The following is a 21,759-nucleotide window of genomic DNA, read 5'->3' on the forward strand; positions in this document are numbered from 1 at the left end:
TTCTGATCACCAAGGCATCATCATTTCTGATCACCAAGGCATCACCAAGGCATCATCATCATTTCTGATCACCAAGGCATCATCATTTCTGATCACCAAGGCATCATCACTTTTGATCACCAAGGCATCATCATTTCTGATCACCAAGGCATCATCACTTTTGATCACCAAGGCATCACCAAGGCATCATCATTTCTGATCACCAAGGCATCATCATTTCTGATCACCAAGGTATCACCAAGGCATCATCACTTTTGATCACCAAGGCATCATCATTTCTGATCACCAAGGCATCATCATTTCTGATCACCAAGGCATCATCACTTTTGATCACCAAGGCATCACCAAGGCATCATCACTTTTGATCACCAAGGCATCATCACTAATTCTGATCACCAAGGCATTAGAGGTCTTCAGCAACCATTGTAACAGTCTATATATTAGCACCGTGTTTTTTTCAGACATAAACACCACATCCTATAAAAAGGATGGATAAGCATTGTCATTTTGAACCTCTGGTACTTTTGTCTTGTTGACAATATGTTCTGGTAAACTAGTATTAGTTCAGCCGGGGCATATCAAAACGAAGGGAATGTTGATGGGGTTAGTGGCGATGCTGTAACAGGGTGCAGAATATATAATATATCTAATCCCTGTCTTTGCCAGGGATCGAACTCGGTTTGACGCTCAACCGATGGAGCTAAATGTGGCTGGTATAACATCGACGAAGATGTAGATTTGTACGGCGACTTGGGACATGATAATTGCCACATGGAACGAAATGTGCCTAAAGCTTCCATAGCTTGCTATGTAATCCCACTGTCCTGTTTTCATTTGGTATGTGACGTCGCTTAACACCTGCCGGGGATGACGGAGATTGATGAGGGGAGACAACTATTAAAGTAACAGAATTCCACGTTATCAGCTATCAACGTTACAAGTCGGTAGTGGTGGTGTCCGGGAATTACGACGACATATCAAATACTTGTTGACGTGAATGGGACCCTTGTTGTTATGTAATCACGTGCTTCTACCGTGCGTAGGTGTCATGCACATGTATGTTTGATGATTCCTGCATGTAGCTACTCAGGTGCTTGATACACAGAGAAATATTTCTGTCGAGTACCGCATGTAGTTTAACATCGTGTTTACAGTTTCCATTGTGTCCGGCACATGTCACCCTCGGAAATCTGGTGTCTAAACTCCACCGTCATACCATAGGCTGATTAGCGTGGGTATCCGACTATAGGCACCTGTGGGTTGGCTTGATTCCCCGTGATGTTCCCCCTGTCAACAGCTTATTGCGTGGCGTTCGAACGAAATGTTATTGTGTGGGAACGAAATATTTATTGCGTTCGAACGCAATAACAACGATTCACCTTTGGCTATTTCAAATATCTACGGTGGCTGTGAGCGGACATGAAATAAATAAAATTGCATATCATATTACTACGGTGGCATCATTACTGTCATATCATTCATATATGAAAATGAGCTCAATAGTTTTACTTCGTTCGAACGCAATAATTGATTCGTTCGAACGCAATGCTATTGCGTTCCCACACAATAATATTTCGTTCGCACGAAACAATATTTCGATTTTGCACGAAACAATATTTCGTTCCCACGCAACAGTATTTCTTTGGCACCCAATAATTTTATTTATTTCAACACCTTACTAAATAGATAAAGTTACCATGTCTGTTAAGTGGCATTGAGTAACTTAGGACGATGGTGTTGGATGGCACTTTTTTTAAAAAACTTTCCAGTTTGAAGTAAGCAATAAGAATCAGTGTCATTTCAGAATGCCACAGGGTTTTGTGGCCGAGGAAAGCACAGTACTATATGAGAAGGAAACACCAATCCGTGGTGATTCGTCCAATGCAACATGAGCATGGATTGGATATCGAAGATGGCCACCATTTAGCCACTGAACTTAAGATGAAGGACTGATTGTTTTATTTGCTTCATATGATGTAGTATCGTACCGTTACGTATTCTAGTCATTTTCAAAGATATCGTCGTCAGAATCAGTGTCTTCTTCGATGAATGCCTTTTGTACAGTTCTGGGTGGGAGGCTAAATGCCTTGCCGGTGTAACGTTGAAAATGGACCCCCGTTGAAAACTGACCTCGGGTCATTTTTCAACGTTGAAAAATGACCCCGAAAACCGTTGAAAACTGAACTTTCAGCGCACTTTTTACACCGACCCGTTGAAAATAGACCCCGTTGAAAAGTGACCCCATAAGAACTCGTTTTTACACAACAACACAACACGACACCACAACACCACGAAACCACACAGCATCACACAGCAAAGCAACACACAAACAACACAAAAACACTACACGACACAACACCACACAACAACACATCACATCACACAACAAAACACAACAAAATAACACAACATCACACAACACAACATCACACAACACAACATCAAACAACATAACATCACACAACACAACAACGCATCACACTAAACACAACATCACAAAACATACAACACAAGACAACATTACACAACAACACGACACAACATCACAACAAAACATCAGACAACACAACAACACACAACATAACTCAAATACACATCACACAAACACGCAACAACAACACAACACCACCCAACAACAACACACAACACCACAAAAACACAACACACCTCACAACATATCACAACATAACAACAAAACATCTTACAACAACACATAACACAACACACAACACAACCACAACACACAACCACGCAACCACAATACGACACCACCCAAAAACAACACACTAACACACAACAACACAACACAAGACAACATCACACAACACAACATCACACAACATAACACAACACAAAATCACGCAACAAAACATCACACAACAACACAACAACACACAACACAACCACAACACACAACACAACCACAACACAACACACCTAACAACAACACAACACCACAAAAACACAACACCCGACAACAACACAACATCACACAACATAACGCAACAACACATCACAAAACAACACAACAACACAACACAACCATACGCAGAACAGAACATAACTGATCCATACGCAGATATAATACATGCATTCTTGTATTGCATTGAATAAATATATATGAACAATATATATGAACAATTACTGGATATCTGACAAACATAAAATCATCGAAAATATAATCATAAAAAATCATTAAGAAACAAATTAATGATATCCCATAATTATAGTTTTGTAACACTATCCACTGGTACTCGGAAGTGAACACCAAATAGTACAAACTTTGCATGCAGTTGATAACAACAATTCCTTTTTATTTACTACGTTACCTCAGTGTTATATAGCAATTCCTCAGTCTGAGAACAATTAAATTAACATTATCTACACGGACGAACAAAATGACTATAGAAAAAATGAAAGTTTTGTAGTGCCGTATTCTCCATAATAAACATACAAGCACCTAAAATATTTAAATGAGGTATTTGTTACGATGATAACAATACCAAATTTCAATTCAAATCGAGGTGATTACGTAATTTAAATACCAGCACAGAAGGGTCGCTTATATTAGGAAAGGCGATAACAGAATTCGAGAATTATGTTTGTGCAACAGTTATATATGTGAATGTACTAGGGTCATATTTCAACAGACCATCCGTTGATAGTTTGCCAAAGTCATTTTTCAACGGTCATTTTTCAACAGACCTGCCGTTGAGAATTGACCCTAGACACTGTCAATTTTCAACGGCATGTTCAATTTTCAACGGCATTCGGGGTCCGTTTTCAACGTTGAAAACTGACCCGAGGTCAATTTTCAACGGAGGTCCATTTTCAACGTTACACCGGACCAGAATCTGGAAGCACTGATACCAAACCAAAACCGAACGACTTGGTATGGTGGCATATTACAACTGGCAAGTTGTTGTTTTGCGACACTTCTCGAAAACCATTTATATATCATTTTGTGGCTGATATATTCGGAATCACGTGTACCAAACGTCAGTATCCAAAAAACATCTCAAAATGGAGATAATAGCTACGATCTTAGCTCTATTCGAATCCTGATTTTCTCTCTCTCGTTTCAGGGGGTACCTAGTTCCGGTGTCATTACCATAACGTGAAAACTACAGCAGTCCAGATGAATCAGGAGATGAACGCGAAACGTGTCGAATTTCTGCTTTGTCAGTGCACAGTTATTTAACATAATGATATTTCGATAATGACGATTATCTTTATCAGTTCTTGTATCCAGCTGATACAGAGGTGAGTGTGAACAAGAAAGTGTAATACATTAAACTACCATACAGACGTGAGTGTGAACAAGATGGTGAAATACAGTACCCTACAGAGGTGAGTGTGAACAAGATGGTGAAATACATTAAACTACCCTACAGTGGTGAGTGTGAACAAGATGGTGTAATACATTAAACTACCCTACAGAGGTGAGTGTGAACAAGATAGTGTAATACATTAAACTACCATACAGACGTGAGTGTGAACAAGATGGTGAAATACAGTACCCTACAGAGGTGAGTGTGAACAAGATGGTGTAATACATTACTACCCTACAGAGGTGAGTGTGAACAAGATGGTGAAATACATTACTACCCTACAGACGTGAGTGTGAACAAGATGGTGTAATGCATTAAAATACCCTACAGTGGTGAGTGTGAACAAGATGGTGTAATACATTACTACCCTACAGACGTGAGTGTGAACAAGATGGTGTAATGCATTAAAATACCCTACAGTGGTGAGTGTGAACAAGATGGTGTAATACATTACTACCCTACAGAGGTGAGTGTGAACAAGATGGTGTAATACATTAAAATACCCTACAGTGGTGAGTGTGAACAAGATGGTGTAATACATTACTACCCTACAGAGGTGAGTGTGAACAAGATGGTGAAATACATTACTACCCTACAGAGGTGAGTTTGAACAAGATGGTGTAATACATTAAACTACCCTACAGAGGTGAGTGTGAACAAGATGGTGTAATACATTAAAATACCCTACAGTGGTGAGTGTGAACAATATGGTGTAATACATTACTACCCTACAGAGGTGAGTGTGAACAAGATGGTGTAATACATTAAACTACCCTACAGAGGTGAGTGTGAACAAGATGGTGAAATACATTAAAATACCCTACAGAGGTGAGTGTGAACAAGATGGTATAATACATTAAACTACCCTACAGTGGTGAGTGTGAACAAGATGGTGTAATACATTAAACTACCCTACATAGGTGAGTGTGAACAAGATGGTGAAATACATTAAAATACCCTACAGAGGTGAGTGTGAACAAGATGGTATAATAAATTAAACTACCCTACAGAGGTGAGTGTGAACAAGATGGTAAATACATTAAACTACCCTACAGAGGTGAGTGTGAACAAGATGGTGAAATACATTAAACTACCCTACAGAGGTGAGTGTGAACAAGATGGTGAAATACATTAAAATACCCTACAGAGGTGAGTGTGAACAAGATGGTGAAATACATTAAACTACCCTACAGAGGTGAGTGTGAACAAGATGGTGAAATACATTAAAATACCCTACAGAGGTGAGTGTGAACAAGATGGTGTAATACATTAAACTACCCTACAGAGGTGAGTGTGAACAAGATGGTGTAATACATTAAACTACCCTACAGAGGTGAGTGTGAACAAGATGGTGAAATACATTAAACTACCCTACAGAGGTGAGTGTGAACAAGATGGTGAAATACATTAAACTACCCTACAGAGGTGAGTGTGAACAAGATGGTGTAATACATTAAACTACCCTACAGAGGTGAGTGTGAACAAGATGGTGTAATACATTAAAATACCCTACAGAGGTGAGTGTGAACAAGATGGTGAAATACATTAAACTACCATACAGTGGTGAGTGTGAACAAGATGGTAAATACATTAAACTACCCTACAGAGGTGAGTGTGAACAAGATGGTGAAATACATTAAAATACCCTACAGAGGTGAGTGTGAACAAGATGGTATAATACATTAAACTACCCTACAGAGGTGAGTGTGAACAAGATGGTGAAATATATAAAACTACCCTACAGAGGTGAGTGTGAACAAGATGGTGAAATATATTAAACTACCCTACAGTAGGTGAGTGTGAACAAGATGGTGAAATACATTAAAATACCCTACAGAGGTGAGTGTGAACAAGATGGTGAACAAATATACATTAAAATACCCTACAGAGGTGAGTGTGAACAAGATGGTGAAATACATTAAAATACCCTACAGAGGTGAGTGTGAACAAGATGGTGAAATACATTAAACTACCCTACAGAGGTGAGTGTGAACAAGATGGTGAAATACATTAAACTACCCTACAGAGGTGAGTGTGAACAAGATGGTGTAATACATTAAACTACCCTACAGAGGTGAGTGTGAACAAGATGGTGAAATATATTAAACTACCCTACAGAGGTGAGTGTGAACAAGATGGTGTAAATACATTAAAACTACCCTACAGAGGTGAGTGTGAACAAGATGGTGAAATACATTAAATACCCTACAGAGGTGAGTGTGAACAAGATGGTGAAATACATTAAAACTACCCTACAGAGGTGAGTGTGAACAAGATGGTGAAATACATAAACTACTACCCTACAGAGGTGAGTGTGAACAAGATGGTGAAATACATTAAACTACCCTACAGAGGTGAGTGTGAACAAGATGGTGAAATACATTAAACTACCCTACAGAGGTGAGTGTGAACAAGATGGTGAAATACATTAAAACTACCTACAGAGGTGAGTGTGAACAAGATGGTAATACATTAAATACAGAGGTGAGTGTGAACAAGATGGTGAAATACATTAAACTACCCTACAGAGGTGAGTTTGAACAAGATGGTGTAATACATTAAACTACCCTACAGAGGTGAGTGTGAACAAGATGGTGAAATACATTAAACTACCCTACAGTGGTGAGTGTGAACAAGATGGTGTAATACATTAAACTACCCTACAGAGGTGAGTGTGAACAAGATGGTGTAATACATTAAACTACCCTACAGAGGTGAGTGTGAACAAGATGGTGAAATACATTAAAATACCCTACAGAGGTGAGTGTGAACAAGATGGTGAAATACATTACTACCCTATAGACGTGAGTTTGAACAAGATGGTGTAATACATTAAACTACCCTACAGAGGTGAGTGTGAACAAGATGGTGTAATACATTAAACTACCCTACAGAGGTGAGTGTGAACAAGATGGTGTAATACATTTCTACCCTACAGTGGTGAGTGTGAACAAGATGGTGAAATACATTACTACCCTACAGACGTGAGTTTGAACAAGATGGTGTAATACATTAAACTACCCTACAATGGTGAGTGTGAACAAGATGGTGTAATACATTAAACTACCCTACAGAGGTGAGTGTGAACAAGATGGTGTAATACATTAAACTACCCTACAGTGAGTGTGAGTGTGAACAAGAGGTGGTGAAATACATTACTACCCTACAGAGGTGAGTGTGAACAAGATGGTGTAATACATTAAACTACCCTACAGAGGTGAGTGTGAACAAGATGGTGTAATACATTAAACTACCCTACAGAGGTGAGTGTGAACAAGATGGTGTAATACATTAAACTACCCTACAGAGGTGAGTGTGAACAAGATGGTGTAATACATTAAACTACCCTACAGAGGTGAGTGTGAACAAGATGGTGAATACATTAAACTACCCTACAGAGGTGAGTGTGAACAAGATGGTGTAATACATTAAACTACCCTACAGAGGTGAGTGTGAACAAAGATGGTGTAATACATTAAACTACCCTACAGAGGTGAGTGTGAACAAGATGGTGTAATACATTAAACTACCCTACAGTGGTGAGTGTGAACAAGATGGTGTAATACATTACTACTCTACAGAGGTGAGTGTGAACAAGATGGTAAATACATTTCTACCCTACAGACGTGAGTGTGAACAAGATGGTGTAATACATTACTACTCTACAGAGGTGAGTGTGAACAAGATGGTGTAATACATTAAAATACCCTACAGAGGTGAGTGTGAACAAGATGGTGAAATACATTACTACCCTACAGAGGTGAGTGTGAACAAGATGGTGTAATACATTTCTACCCTACAGTAGTGAGTGTGAACAAGAAGGTGAAATACATTACTACCCTACAGACATGAGATTGAACAAGATGGTGTAATACATTAAACTACCATACAGGGGTGAGTGTGAACAAGATGGTGAAATACATTACTACCCTACAGACATGAGATTGAACAAGATGGTGTAATACATTAAAATACCCTACAGAGGTGAGTGTGAACATGATGGTGTAATACATTTCTACCCTACAGACGTGAGTTTGAACAAGATGGTGAAATACTTTACTACCCTACAGACGTGAGTTTGAACAAGATGGTGTAATACATTAAACTACCATACAGGGGTGAGTGTGAACAAGATGGTGAAATACATTACTACCCTACAGACATGAGATTGAACAAGATGGTGTAATACATTAAAATACCCTACAGAGGTGAGTGTGAACATGATGGTGTAATACATTACTACCCTACAGACGTGAGTGTGAACAAGATGGTGAAATACATTACTACCCTACAGACGTGAGTTTGAACAAGATGGTGTAATACATTAAACTACCCTACAGAGGTGAGTGTGAACAAGATGGTAAATACATTTCTACCCTACAGACGTGAGTTTGAACAAGATGGTGTAATACATTACTACCCTACAGACGTGAGTGTGAACAAGATGGTGAAATAAGAATGGCGCGACGACAAACAAAGATAAATAAAAGCCTGACAGCGCCACCCGTCAGTTCTGACACAAAGCGTATTACGGATAAAGATTGTGGCGCATGTATGTTTCAAAGAGAAAATCACTACTTTGCTATATTATCTAGTCTACAATAATATAGGCTTGCAATCTACAGCTATGTTATCTTACTCAAATATTCCATGGTTCTTCCAAAGCTTTAAAGTGGACCTATTACCGACTGTCCGACGAAAGAACTCGTGGGACGACAAAACACAATACGATATAGCCTCCAATTACAAACTGCTAGAAAACAAAATAATGAGTTTGCCAATTACACGTAGCTTCACAACAAATAAATATAACCAGTTAGGAGCATTAGGTTGTTTGTTTTTATAACTGCTTACGTCAAATCATTTGGCATCATTATATTGTTCATGCTAAATTGTGTTTATTTGCATATAAATCTAGACATGTTTAGCACTGTAAACATGTTACATCTGATGCCATAAGAAAAGGACATACTTTAGAAGACTACGTGTATGTCTAGTATTTTATCCTTTGACAATGGCCCTTGGTACAGTGATTCCTTGCTCATTTCTGAACTTATTTGCTTCATAATGTCGTAGTAAAATGTTTGTCAATGAAAGGGTACTCAGTGGTAAACCATTTTTATTGGATCACTGCTCAATCGTAGGTATTTTAAATCGTCTGACAATATTTGTCATTATATAATCGACATATATCGCAGAGTTTAATTACTATTTGTCTGACAGGACGATGTGTAGAGTGCTTTAGAGTTCGCTTTGTGATGCGAGGTCTGTTTTCAACGGGGATACTTTTTTATCGTTACGTCATGTCTCATGAATCAGACGGAAATGGCAAAACGTTATTTCTCGTTCCACTTTTTGGTAATTTAAACAAGTTAACGTTTGTATTGGGGTTAAATAAATCAAATGAACCTTTCTTATTGAGCACTGCAGTTATACCAGTAAAGGTGTCTAAATACGATCATTTTGACGTCATGTTCTGTAGATCCCAGATGTTTCTGCCGCGGGTGGTCATCAATCTACATCGAAATAAGGTGGGTCTCACCGCTCTGTTTTCCCTTAGAGAGAGAAATACCGTTGTCTGGTATTTGGTATGTGTAGCAACGATCAGTGTCATAAACACCTGTGCAATGATGTGTAATTAAACTTTGATCGAATAATGAACATTAAACTTTTAGACACAGTGATATATTCTCCATTCAGCTTTGCAGTAACACATCATTATAAAGAAATGAAATAATTGTAGCGTTTCTCCAAAACATGATAGCACTTAAGGCTATGACGAGACGCTATTGTATATCGTAAGTCCGTGATGGAAGGTGACTACGGCAGGGAAAACTAGAAAACATCACTCTAAAATTCACATAATTTATTCACATAAACATCCACGTGCAAAATGTAATATAGTTCACAATAAATCCATTAGGAACACACACACTGGCACACTGTTTCACTTAAGTTCACTGCTAGGTGATATCCATAATTGCGAAGTATTCAGTACATCCCAAATGCAAGTATAAATCCCATGGTCACACACTAAGAATGATAGAGTAATCCGTATATATCACATTACTGATACATGTAGGAAATATCCGTACAGTACATCCCAAGTACAAATCCCATAGTCACAAACACACTAAGTGTAGTAAAGTAATCCGAATTAAAATAACTTATCCCGAGATGCGTGGAGTAAGTCCCAAAATTTCCATGTCCTCTACCTTTTCTTCACGTGCACCCCCTTTTATACCACTTTCATACTGTCCTCTAATTGGCTAAAACCTCGCTCCTTCCATATTCATTCTCACGTTCATTGGCTGAATCTTAATATGATTACGTATTTCTACCTACTTCCATCCCCCCTCCCAACCTAACTCTAATTGGCTGGCCGGAGTGACCACTACCTAAATTTAGCTCTCTGTTACTATTAATACGAACACCTTACGCAACCTGTCCATCAAACTGGACCCTAATACACAGCCCTAGTCGTAAACAACTCCTTATATGGAAAACGGAATGCGGTGCCCTAGCTCCCTTATACGTAACGACCCCAGATGGGCACGTGCGCGTGGCCACCTGGCCCCTAACTGTCCTATGTATGTATATAAACTAAAACTATGAACTAAATAGTATAAAACTCTTATTTTAACAATACAAATAAACTTTAACTTTAACAACTAATAAAAATTAAGCGTGACATAAATTTCCACGCTACACTACCCCCAACTTTTCAAGTTTTGTCTCCGACAAAAGTTAAAGTGTACACGGAATGGTTTGGTATATAACGCTTGATAAATGTGTCTTTGGATAACATTTAGAATGGAGAAAGTACGAGTTTCATAGCGATTACGGTATTAGAGATAATGCGACTTTTCTGTAAAACACACCTGAAGCCCCAAGCCATTGACCCCGATTCGGGACCCCTGACCTGTGACGTCACGAGGACAACGGGACCTATTCTACTCGCATAAGATAGAGAGGCGATTTTTGGTGTCTGCCATCTAATATAAACTATCTGTTTGTAAATATCAATTTGAAGACACAAATACCTGTGTTCATGTCCGATACCTATTTAATATTATCCTTAATCACAGATATGAGTTTGAAAAACGCTTGAAAACAGGGATTTATGCCATGCATACATGTATATTGTTGTACCTGTCTTAGATAAATGAACATCTCTACGCAATTACTGCATAATTTTACACAATAAAATGTCTATAAAAATCCACGTACGTTGTATATCTGCGGTGGTTGGAACCACATATATGTGAATATTATATCAAGGATTCTTGATTATGTTATCCAAAGCCCGACTCGGGTCTTTGAATGTCTACTGGTCAAACCCGCTTAACAGATTTCTGACTTTTTTTATATAAAACCTGCCAATACGGTTAAGTTATGATTCCAAACAGAATTTTTTGCATATATGTAAATGCATCTACATCTGAAATCGATCTATTTGTTTTTTGACGAAATATATTCAGCTTACATATAATACAGTACACTCGACGACTTGTTGATATTTCGCTCAAGTTCATTCATTAGTGTCTTTAATTGAAAAATAAATCATGCACGGGTCAGACGAAAACAATGAGACTGAAGATGTCTATGTGACAAGTCTAATCCAAGAAGCAGATATCAAATACAGAACAAAAACAGAACTGTCATTCCGAATAGCCAATGTCGTGCTGCGTTAATCTCTATACCTGTATACTGCAGTAACTAAACCGCGTGGTCAACCGAGACTAATATTACGTAAGAAAGGTGTTTATTGACCTGTCACGCTTTGTTGATTAGCTCGCGTCAGGTGTCAAAAGTGAGATCACAGGTAAGTTAGCGATGGACCATCATGTAATTGTTGTATAATGTAATATTTGTTTACACTTATACCGTTCTAACATAACATATAACAAGTGTATCAATTACTAGATGTACAGTATATATTTCAGAAAGACTCATTATACATTTGTCTTGTTTATATGTTCTGGTTACACGTAAATGTATTTTTATAACAAAAACTACAAAATTATCTACAAATGGCATGTCGAGAAAGAACAATGCAAATATAATGCTCAATGTCAGAATTTTGATATTTCTGATAGTAGATTTCGGATATCCATTTTTTACTCCCCTCCTAATTTATGTCTATGATATCTACGTGTATTGAACTATGAAATACATTTAAAACATTTTCTTTTCGTTATGTTGGTTCTTGAAATCAGAAACATACATACATATATATTTCTGTTGAAATCCATAGGCCTAGAGAGAATTTTTATAATTATATAACCATCATTTTTCTAATTCGTCCCTTTTTAGATCACATTATGAAAATGGAATATTCCCGAGGTTTGATAATTTAGAAAGTTGTTAAAACAGAGATAAGATCTCTAGTTAAATGTACCAGAAACATAAATAACGTATACATGTTTCCGCTTATCTACATATGTATTTAGCCTGATTTCAGTTGTAATATTTCCTATTATATATATAATTAAATCGTCAACATAACTGTATACTGTATATATATTTGTAAAATTCTCGTAACCCCATTTCAGGAATACATATATGTCCCCCTTTTTGCTATAACCCCACTACCAAACACCTCACTGCCGTTGTCCTCGTGACGTCACATCCGGTTATTCCTCAAATCAGCGTGAGCGGCCGATTCCCTGATTAGCAGTCGATATACAGGTAAAAATCGAGCACTTCGGAGGGCTGTATCTCGGTACTGAAGCGGCCGATTTTGATGCGGTTTTCAACATTCTTGTCAGGAGATCAAACAGAATAACATATCTAAATATTATTTTCCGTTCCGTGTACACTTTAAGGTTCATTACATCTATAACTGAATTATAGTTAAACAATGGTATCAAATCAAAATCAGGTACAGCAAACATGGAAGTTTACGCGAAGAGTAACCCACGCTAACCACGGAAAGGATATCTATTACGCGCTATATCCGGTGTACATAAATTATTAAAAACCACTTCCGCGCGCAATATCCGGTGTACATTCCGTGATACTATATAGACGTCCACGCGTATTCGTTGAGAAAATACCAGCTTCGCGACAATTTAACACGTTTTCCGCGCAATGAAACGTGCGCGAATATATCCACGTTCACAGTCACTGAACTATTTATATTTATGATGAAAGAAACATGTCATACAGTCAACTCTGATTCACATAATTATTTCAACAATAATGATCAACATGAAATAGAAGATCAACATAATAAATCCAACAAGAGAAAATGTCACATTTGGAATGAAGTAATCCACTCATGGGAATGAACACATATACTTCACTTAAAAGTTAAAAGTCAATCGTTCACGAAAGTAACCTTTTACGGATATCGTACCGATAATCCGGACACACTTCAAGTCTCTGCTCACAGATAATCCATATGTCACATTGTACACTTGAAATAAGTGTTGACATATATTGTTCACTACACAAATTATAAATCCACGTAGAATCACTTTTAAAATAAGTGTCACGTAAGTATCATCCACGTTAAAGGAATGTCACATTTTTAATAATCCACAGAATTGTTCACCATTTGGAATCTTAGTGTCACTTATATATATCCACGTAAAATGAATATCTCACATAATAATCCACCGGATTAGTTAAGTTCATCACTGATATCTAAGTGTCACATATATAAATCCACGTACAGTAATGTGTCACATATTAATTCACAGAATTGTTCATCACTGATATCTAAGTGTCACATGTAACTTTGCGCGAAAATCTATTATTTCAAAAATGTTCATTTCAAAGTTCTTCAGAGTCATCTGGAACGGCCACCACACATTAGGTCATCATCAGCAAAACAGGTAATTTCAAAATGTTCATCGTAGCCCAGCCTTGTTCCGGTACTGCGACAGGCATGGTACAAGTACGTGTACACACACAACGTACAGGTACTTCTTCCGGTTCGTCCATTTTATTTCAACAATCAAAGTACTGAAAGTACTAAATGGCTCGGTCTCAATGATTGGAGGATATATTTCTAAAGTCAACATTTTTTGGACAATAAGAAATAAAGTTTGCTAGTGTTCCTTCCGGTTTGGACTTTTGAGGATTCCTTGGACACCAAGGTGTTAAATAAGAAACATATACTAAACTCTTAGGAGCCCATTCTAATATTTCCTATGGTGTTATATGCCAAATGACTTTATAGCATCTTTAACCTTTTCCTTGTTAATTTGATGTCAATTAAAATATCCATTCTGAATTGCTATTCTCATTAAGTTCCTGGGACCAAAGTATCAGTTAACAAGTATTGTTTTGCAGCAGAGACAGACAAGAGGCATATTTTTCTATGCCAAAATGTCTTAAATATAGAATATGTCAGTCCTCAAGAAGACTTATCAATATAGTCATACCATTTCTGAATAAACTGGTCAATTGGTCTACTTTTAACAAGTTTTTGTAATTAGTCTTTTGTAAAACAGCAAGTTGATTGATATATCCAAACATGATTTAAACTAGCTCTGATAAAATATCTTAAACATCTTATAGCCATTTAAACAAGAGCTGTCGGAGAACAGCAAAGCTCGCCTATTCAGAAGAAGTTGTTGTTCAAGTATTTACTATTTAAACATGGAAATATGACAGATTAACAGACTAAAAAAAAACCTAAAGGGCCCCAAATTGGTTGTATTATCACGTTCAGCATCCATACACATTAGGAAAATAAAATCATAAACATTTATGATGACTTAAGCTTAAACAATAGACAAAATAGAAACTTGCTCAAAAACTTTAACGTGAAATATGACAAATTAACAGACTCAAAAAACCCCTAAAGGGCCCAAAATTGGTTGTATTATCACGTTCAGCATCCATACACATTAGGAAAATAAAATCAGAAACATTTATGATGACTTAAGCTTAAACAATTGACGAAACAGAAGCTTGCTCAAAAAACTTTAACGTGAAATGGGACGCCAACGCTGACGCCGACGCCGGGGTGACAACATTAGCTCCCCCTATTCTTCGAATAGGCGAGCTAAAATCGTCTGGTCTATTTTCATGTTAAGTATACATTATGCCAAAAAGTAATCTTCTACATTTTATTCCAATATCAATTGGGTATCTTGTTAGCTCGCCATAAACCATGAATTGTTTTATGCACTTTTTTTAACTTGAGGAAATTACAAATGATTTTTTCTACAATATTTGTATTTTCAAATCCCCATACTTCTGATGAGTATAATAAAACTGGCATTACAAGTGACTAAAATATTTTCAGTTTAAAATCAACAGGAAGGGATACATTCCTTTGTTTCTTAAAAATAGTAGACACTGATTTAATTGTTTGTTCAGCAGTTTTTTCCTTTTCTTTAAAAACGCTACCATTAATGTTAACAAATATACATAGATATGTATACCCTTCTTGTTGTTGTTGTTGGGCCAATTTACGTTTTGAGAATATTACAACTTTTATCTTTCTGATATATTAGATTATAATTTCCATGTAATGCAATAATGTAATGCAATATTATTCAAATCCGTTTAACATTTGTTGTAGAACAGTGTCATCGCCATATAAAATGATAAAAGTTTGGGATACATTTCAATATTATCTGTAAATAATTTGTCAATAGTTGTCAGACAATTAACATTCTTTTTCCGCCAGATAAGATTCCAAGTCATCAAGGTATATTGAAAATAGGAAAGGAGATATAAATAAGGTACCATACTGTGCATGTATATTTTCAATGTAAATTAACAATGTAAGCTGATCTTGCAGAATTGCCTTACAGCGTTATAATAAATGCAGTTGTCTCATTGCATTGGATATAATTGATTTAAGGCAGTTCATGTGGCGACCGAAAAAGGTAAAATCACCATTTTCAGAGTGATCAGAGAAGATTGATAGTCAAGGAGGGAAAACATAAGACAACCTGTGTTATGCAAATTAATATCTAATTTATTTTGAATAAAGTATGCCGAAGATGATGATTAGTGTACTATTAACAATAATCTTAATATGTTTTCTAAAAATATGAACAACTAATGTCATATTGTGTTATAAATTTAATGTTTTATTTAATCTTTTTATTTCAAGCATGTAGATGTCATAGAAAATAAACAAATACCAAGTATATGCATATTAAAGTAAAATTCACAAATCACAACACTAATGTGTATTGTATATATGGAATGAAGATGATGATGGTAATTATTTGGATCAAAAATGTTTACAACATTAAATGTATTATATATATGGAATTTGAATATGATGATAGTAATTATTTTCATATCAAAAACTATTACAGTATTAAGCTACCACAGTTGAAAATGATTTCTTTCATTTTGTTCACACATTTTTTCTCCTGGACTGGTTCCAATTGAAATGATACTTGCATGTAGACATTCTGTAAAACATAAGAAAACAATAAATGTATTAACAGAGAAATTACCGAAAAGGCTAATATCATATAATTAAACTTTTTTTTATATATAAATAACAATACCAGTTTAGAGTAAATATTATTGAAATTTATTTTCTGTTGTTCTTTAGTCCTCCTGTTCTTTAGAGTTTTGTCCTTCATAAATTGATTGTAATACAGCAGTTGTCATATAATGTATCTGATAATGTGCACACAGAAGTATAAGTATATGCATATGCATGTGTGCATGGGCGTCAAGATGGCGGCAAAGTGAGTGCATCGCTCGGAGTTCGCTCCGATATTCTGGAGTATTTCTGTCATTTGGAAGATGTGCATTGTAACAAGAGTGTAAAGACTTGTGGGTTATGAGGACGGCTAACACGGTATACATTCATTTTTCGATTTGGTGAAGATTATTTTGAGTTTTTAGTGTATACATCCTGGTTGTATGCAAAGTATATGATATATATATACACCGAGTACCCGCATTCCACCTGTGTTCTATATTTAGCAACGAGCTGGCCACACTACAGCGAGCCTATACTGGGAAATTCGTCACGCTCTGCCTATTTTTGTAACTTTACCTGTATGAGTGCGCGTTCCTATACCATGGTTACATTGTGCGCGTTATAAATTAATTATGGCTGCTGAAGGTAGTACGTCAGCTTTGATTGGAGAATCTCGTAAGACTCTGTATGGTGAGGAATCTGAACATGGTTCGGATATCGCTAACTTCATGAAACAGATTGACGCGAGACTTACGCATATTGAAGTGCAGGTGAACAAAATAGATAAAGTTCATAGTGCTCTGCTAGCACTAACGATCAGAGTTAGTGAGATAGAGAATAATCAGAAAAAACTAGCTTCAGATACGCAAGAGTTGGAGCAAAGCACCAGGGTAATGAGTGATTTGTTTGACAGTATGAAAGTTACCACAGAGACACACGAAACCAAGATCAAGGAAATTAAAAAACAGTGCTATAGCGATCAAGTAAATACGTCTGTCGCTTTAGAGAAAGTATGTAAAGAGAGAAATGAACTACAATCCATGCTAACAGATTTACAGTGTCGATCTATGAAATCTAACCTCGTCTTCTTAGGTCTTAATGAAGTACCCCGTGAGGACACAGAGGGAGTTGTGAGATCATTTTTATACAACGAACTCGGTATCACAGAGAACATTGATTTTGGCAACGTCCATAGATTCGGGAAGAGGAAGTCAGGAAGGCCGCGTCCTATTGTTGCTAGGTTCATCTACCAACGCCAGCACGGGCTGGTTCTATCACTGACCCACAAGCTGCACGGGTCGCGTTATAGTATAAATGAGCAGTTCCCTGCCGTTGTCGAGGATGTCAGGAGGAAGCTTTACCCAGTCGCCAAACGACTCCGTAGAGAGCGCCATAGGGTAAAATTTATCCGGGACAGAATGTATGTTGACGGTGTTCTTTACACGGGGCCTGAGGCTTCCGCACCTCAACCGGTTCAACAAACGAGCCAAGTGTTTCATGATTCTGAAACCTTACAGCATAATAGGCGACGACCTAAGAAACGTACACGCCCTCCATCTACGCCTACGTCGTTATCGGGAGGTCCAGTCAGAGGTATTACAACCGATAACAAGTTCCAGCCCCTAGACCTTACGTCTCGCGATGCGACAGCGGTGTCTGGACCATCAGACCCGTCTGACAATACCGGAAGATCTCAGAGAGATAGCGATGATGTCACACCACAACAGCACGCTACTACGTCATCTATGCAAAGCTCGGATCCTGAACTTGACGAAACCCACGTTAAACAAGTATAGAGGTTACAGGAGGGTAATACCTCATTAACTATATGTAGCTGGAATGTCCAGCGCAATTTAAGACTTAAGCTGGAAAATACAGACTTTTGTAATGTATTTAACAAAACAGATATTGTGTTTTTGTCAGAATGTTGGTTAGATAATGACTCCAACCTTGTAATAGATGGTTTTGAATTTTGTAAGCCAGTCATTAGAGCAAAGTGTAAAGGTGGAGGTATCGTTTGCTTACTCAAAGCATGGCTTTGTCCGTTCGTGTCAGTAGAAATGATAGAATTAGATAGTATTATGTGGATCAGAATAGATGGCTCTCTCTTTGATGATAAGAAAGATGTTTATGTGGCTTTTACCTATATTCCACCAGAGAGATCTATTTTCTATGGTTCCTATGATGAAGATATATTCCAGGTGTTAGAGAATGGGGTTGGTCATTATAGTGAGAAAGGTCATGTTTTTGTTATTGGTGACCTGAACAGTCGGACTGGAGTAGAACCAGATTTTATAACATTCGACAATATGTATATGCACAATAACATAGATAGTTTAAACGACGGCTTTATATCTTATAACGTAGAACAGACTGTCCCTGAACGTAAATCCGAAGATATACGACTTAATACGTTTGGACGTAGTCTTATTGAACTATGTAAATCTACCGGTTTAAAGATTGTCAATGGTCGTTTATCTGGAGATAGAAATGGTAAGATCACGTTTTATAATACACATGGTACAAGTGTAATTGACTATGTGCTTGCTGATATAATGGCTTTGTCAAATGTTACCAGTTTTAGTGTAGGCTGCTTTAATGAATTCTCAGATCATGCACCTATATATGCTACCCTGAATTGTCAAAAGACAATAAGTGATAAATGTAATTGTTGCTCAGATGATATTAAGCATCCTGTCATGAATGTAGTCTGGTCTCATGAGGCCAAAGAGAATGAACGTATTTTAGAAAACATGCATCTAATTGAGAGATCTGTAGATCAGCTAAGTAATACTAAGGAAAGTATCGACGATTGTTTGGATAATTTTGTTAAATGTACACGTTCTTTGTTTGATCAGTTTTGCTTACGTCGACGAGAAATAGTAAACTGTACTTGTTCTTGTCATTGTTTAAAGTCTACTAAGAAAGTACCTGATAAACCATGGTTTGATGATAATTGTAGGCGGTTATACTCTAATTATAAATCTGCTCTGACTATTTTTAATAGAGACAGATCATTCACTAACAGGATAGGTCTATCGGAGGCTAAAAAATGTTATAAGTCATTTGAAGCGAAGACTAAGCGTTCTTATATGAGAATGCAAGGTAACATGATGGATTTACTAAAGCGCAATAACCCTAAGGAATTTTATAAAACCTTTGCAAAGCGGAATGTCAGTAGTGTTGGAGATATAACATTAGATGAGTTTTTTCTTCATTTCAAGAGTCTTGCTGGAGATCATATCACGTCTGACACTGATAGTAGCTTGGATGGTAAAAATCTCGATAATGTTTTTCCTGAATTAGACGTGGATTTTGAATTAGATGAAGTTATTCAGGCAATTAAAGGTCTGTCTAGAAATAAGTCGGCTGGTACCGATATGATACTAAATGAGTACATGATTGAATATAAAACCATTTTTGCACCTGTTCTGTTAAAATTGTTTAATAGTATTATGGAAGTCGGATATTTTCCCGATTCCTGGGCTCAAGGTATAATATTATTCCTGTATATAAAAAAGGTGATAAGAACAATGTAAATAACTATAGAGGTATTACATTGATTAGTCATGTAGCAAAGTTATTTACCAGTCTTTTGAACAAAAGGCTGTTAAAATGGAGCGAATCTGTATCTGCTGTTACAGATGCGCAATTTGGTTTTAAACCCGGTTTCGGTACTCGTGATGCTATATTTGCATTAAGTAGTCTAATTACTAATACTTTACAACAAAATAAAAAGCTTTATTGTGTTTTTGTCGATTACAGTAAAGCATTTGATAGCATTGTACATAATAAGCTTTGGCTTAAACTATGGCGATGTGGAATTAGGGGTAGATTGTTGAAAGTGATTATATCAATTTATGATAATGTAAAATCATGTACAAAATTAAGTGGAAAACTATCTGCAATGTTCGATTTACATGTCGGACTCTTACAAGGGGAATCTTTGTCTCCGATACTTTATTCTCTTTTTGTTAATGATATAGAAAGTGAATTGATAAACTCCAACTGTCAAAGCTATCAACTGCAACTTTTAAATTTGTTCATACTTATGTATGCTGACAATACAATTGTGACGTTTACCGGGTCCGATCCAGTCACAATTAACTGATGATCTATAGTGTCTATATTATGTACTGTTCCTATCAAATTACTCAGTGCAAATATATACAAATAATACACAGCTGATCTAGCTGTGATTCTATCTATCCCTAAATATTATGATTTACAATATCAATCCTACTGATCACTCAGTGCCTCTGAGTGATCATGATAACTTAACTTCAAAATATACAAACAGCATAAATCATACAGGTCAGAATAATTATTAAATGATTAGCAACAACTACTGAATTATCTATAAGCCTATGCGAGTAGTCTCCCCTACCTCGGGTGATTCGATAATCCCTACTCGTACATATATAACCAGACTACGATAAAATCAATGTTATATTATCTATTAAGAACCTTTCCCTAAGGCCTAACACTACCGAGCTACCGAGTACTCAAAATCACTGTGCACTCACAGTACTCACTGCTACTGAGCACTCACGTTTACCGAGCACTCTCAGAGTAATCACTCCAGCAATGATTCACACACAATCATTACATATTACCTAGTACTCACAGAGTAATCACTAGTACTCTCAATGATTCATGTAAACGTAATCATTCAACGAGCAATCCCAAGGCTCAGTTTACAACTTACTCTCCAGAGTATATAACGCGGAGGAGGAAAGCCTTATTCAGGCACGTCAATCTCCGATCTCAACTCTACCGTAAGTTATTATCAACTGACGTATATAGGCAAGCCTTGTTCAGGCACATCTATATTTACCTTGTATTTACTTAGGTGCTTTCACTTCAGCAGCTCGTCCAACACTAAGAAAAATCTCGTTGAGTGAGTGAAGAGTTTTACGTACCGTGACGCTAAATATAACGTTTCGGGGCACGAGCAAAAAAAATCTCGTTGAAAACCGCGGCTTTTATATACTGCCGGGCAACGACATTAGC

The 21,759-nt window shown here is 36.9% G+C and overlaps 1 long non-coding RNA gene across 1 annotated transcript; it reads right to left on the reverse strand.

Moving 5' to 3' along the window:
- Window positions 1-10,182: 10,182 nt before the first annotated feature.
- Window positions 10,183-13,180, reverse strand: LOC138335908 (uncharacterized). Its single transcript, XR_011210352.1, has 2 exons — window positions 10,724-13,180; window positions 10,183-10,672 (listed from the first exon to the last, which is right to left on the reverse strand). It is a non-coding gene; the product is annotated as an uncharacterized lncRNA (long non-coding RNA).
- Window positions 13,181-21,759: the final 8,579 nt, after the last annotated feature.

The sequence above is a fragment of the Argopecten irradians genome, chromosome 12 (genome assembly GCF_041381155.1).
Source record: "Argopecten irradians isolate NY chromosome 12, Ai_NY, whole genome shotgun sequence".
Taxonomy (NCBI): Eukaryota; Metazoa; Mollusca; class Bivalvia; order Pectinida; family Pectinidae; genus Argopecten; species Argopecten irradians.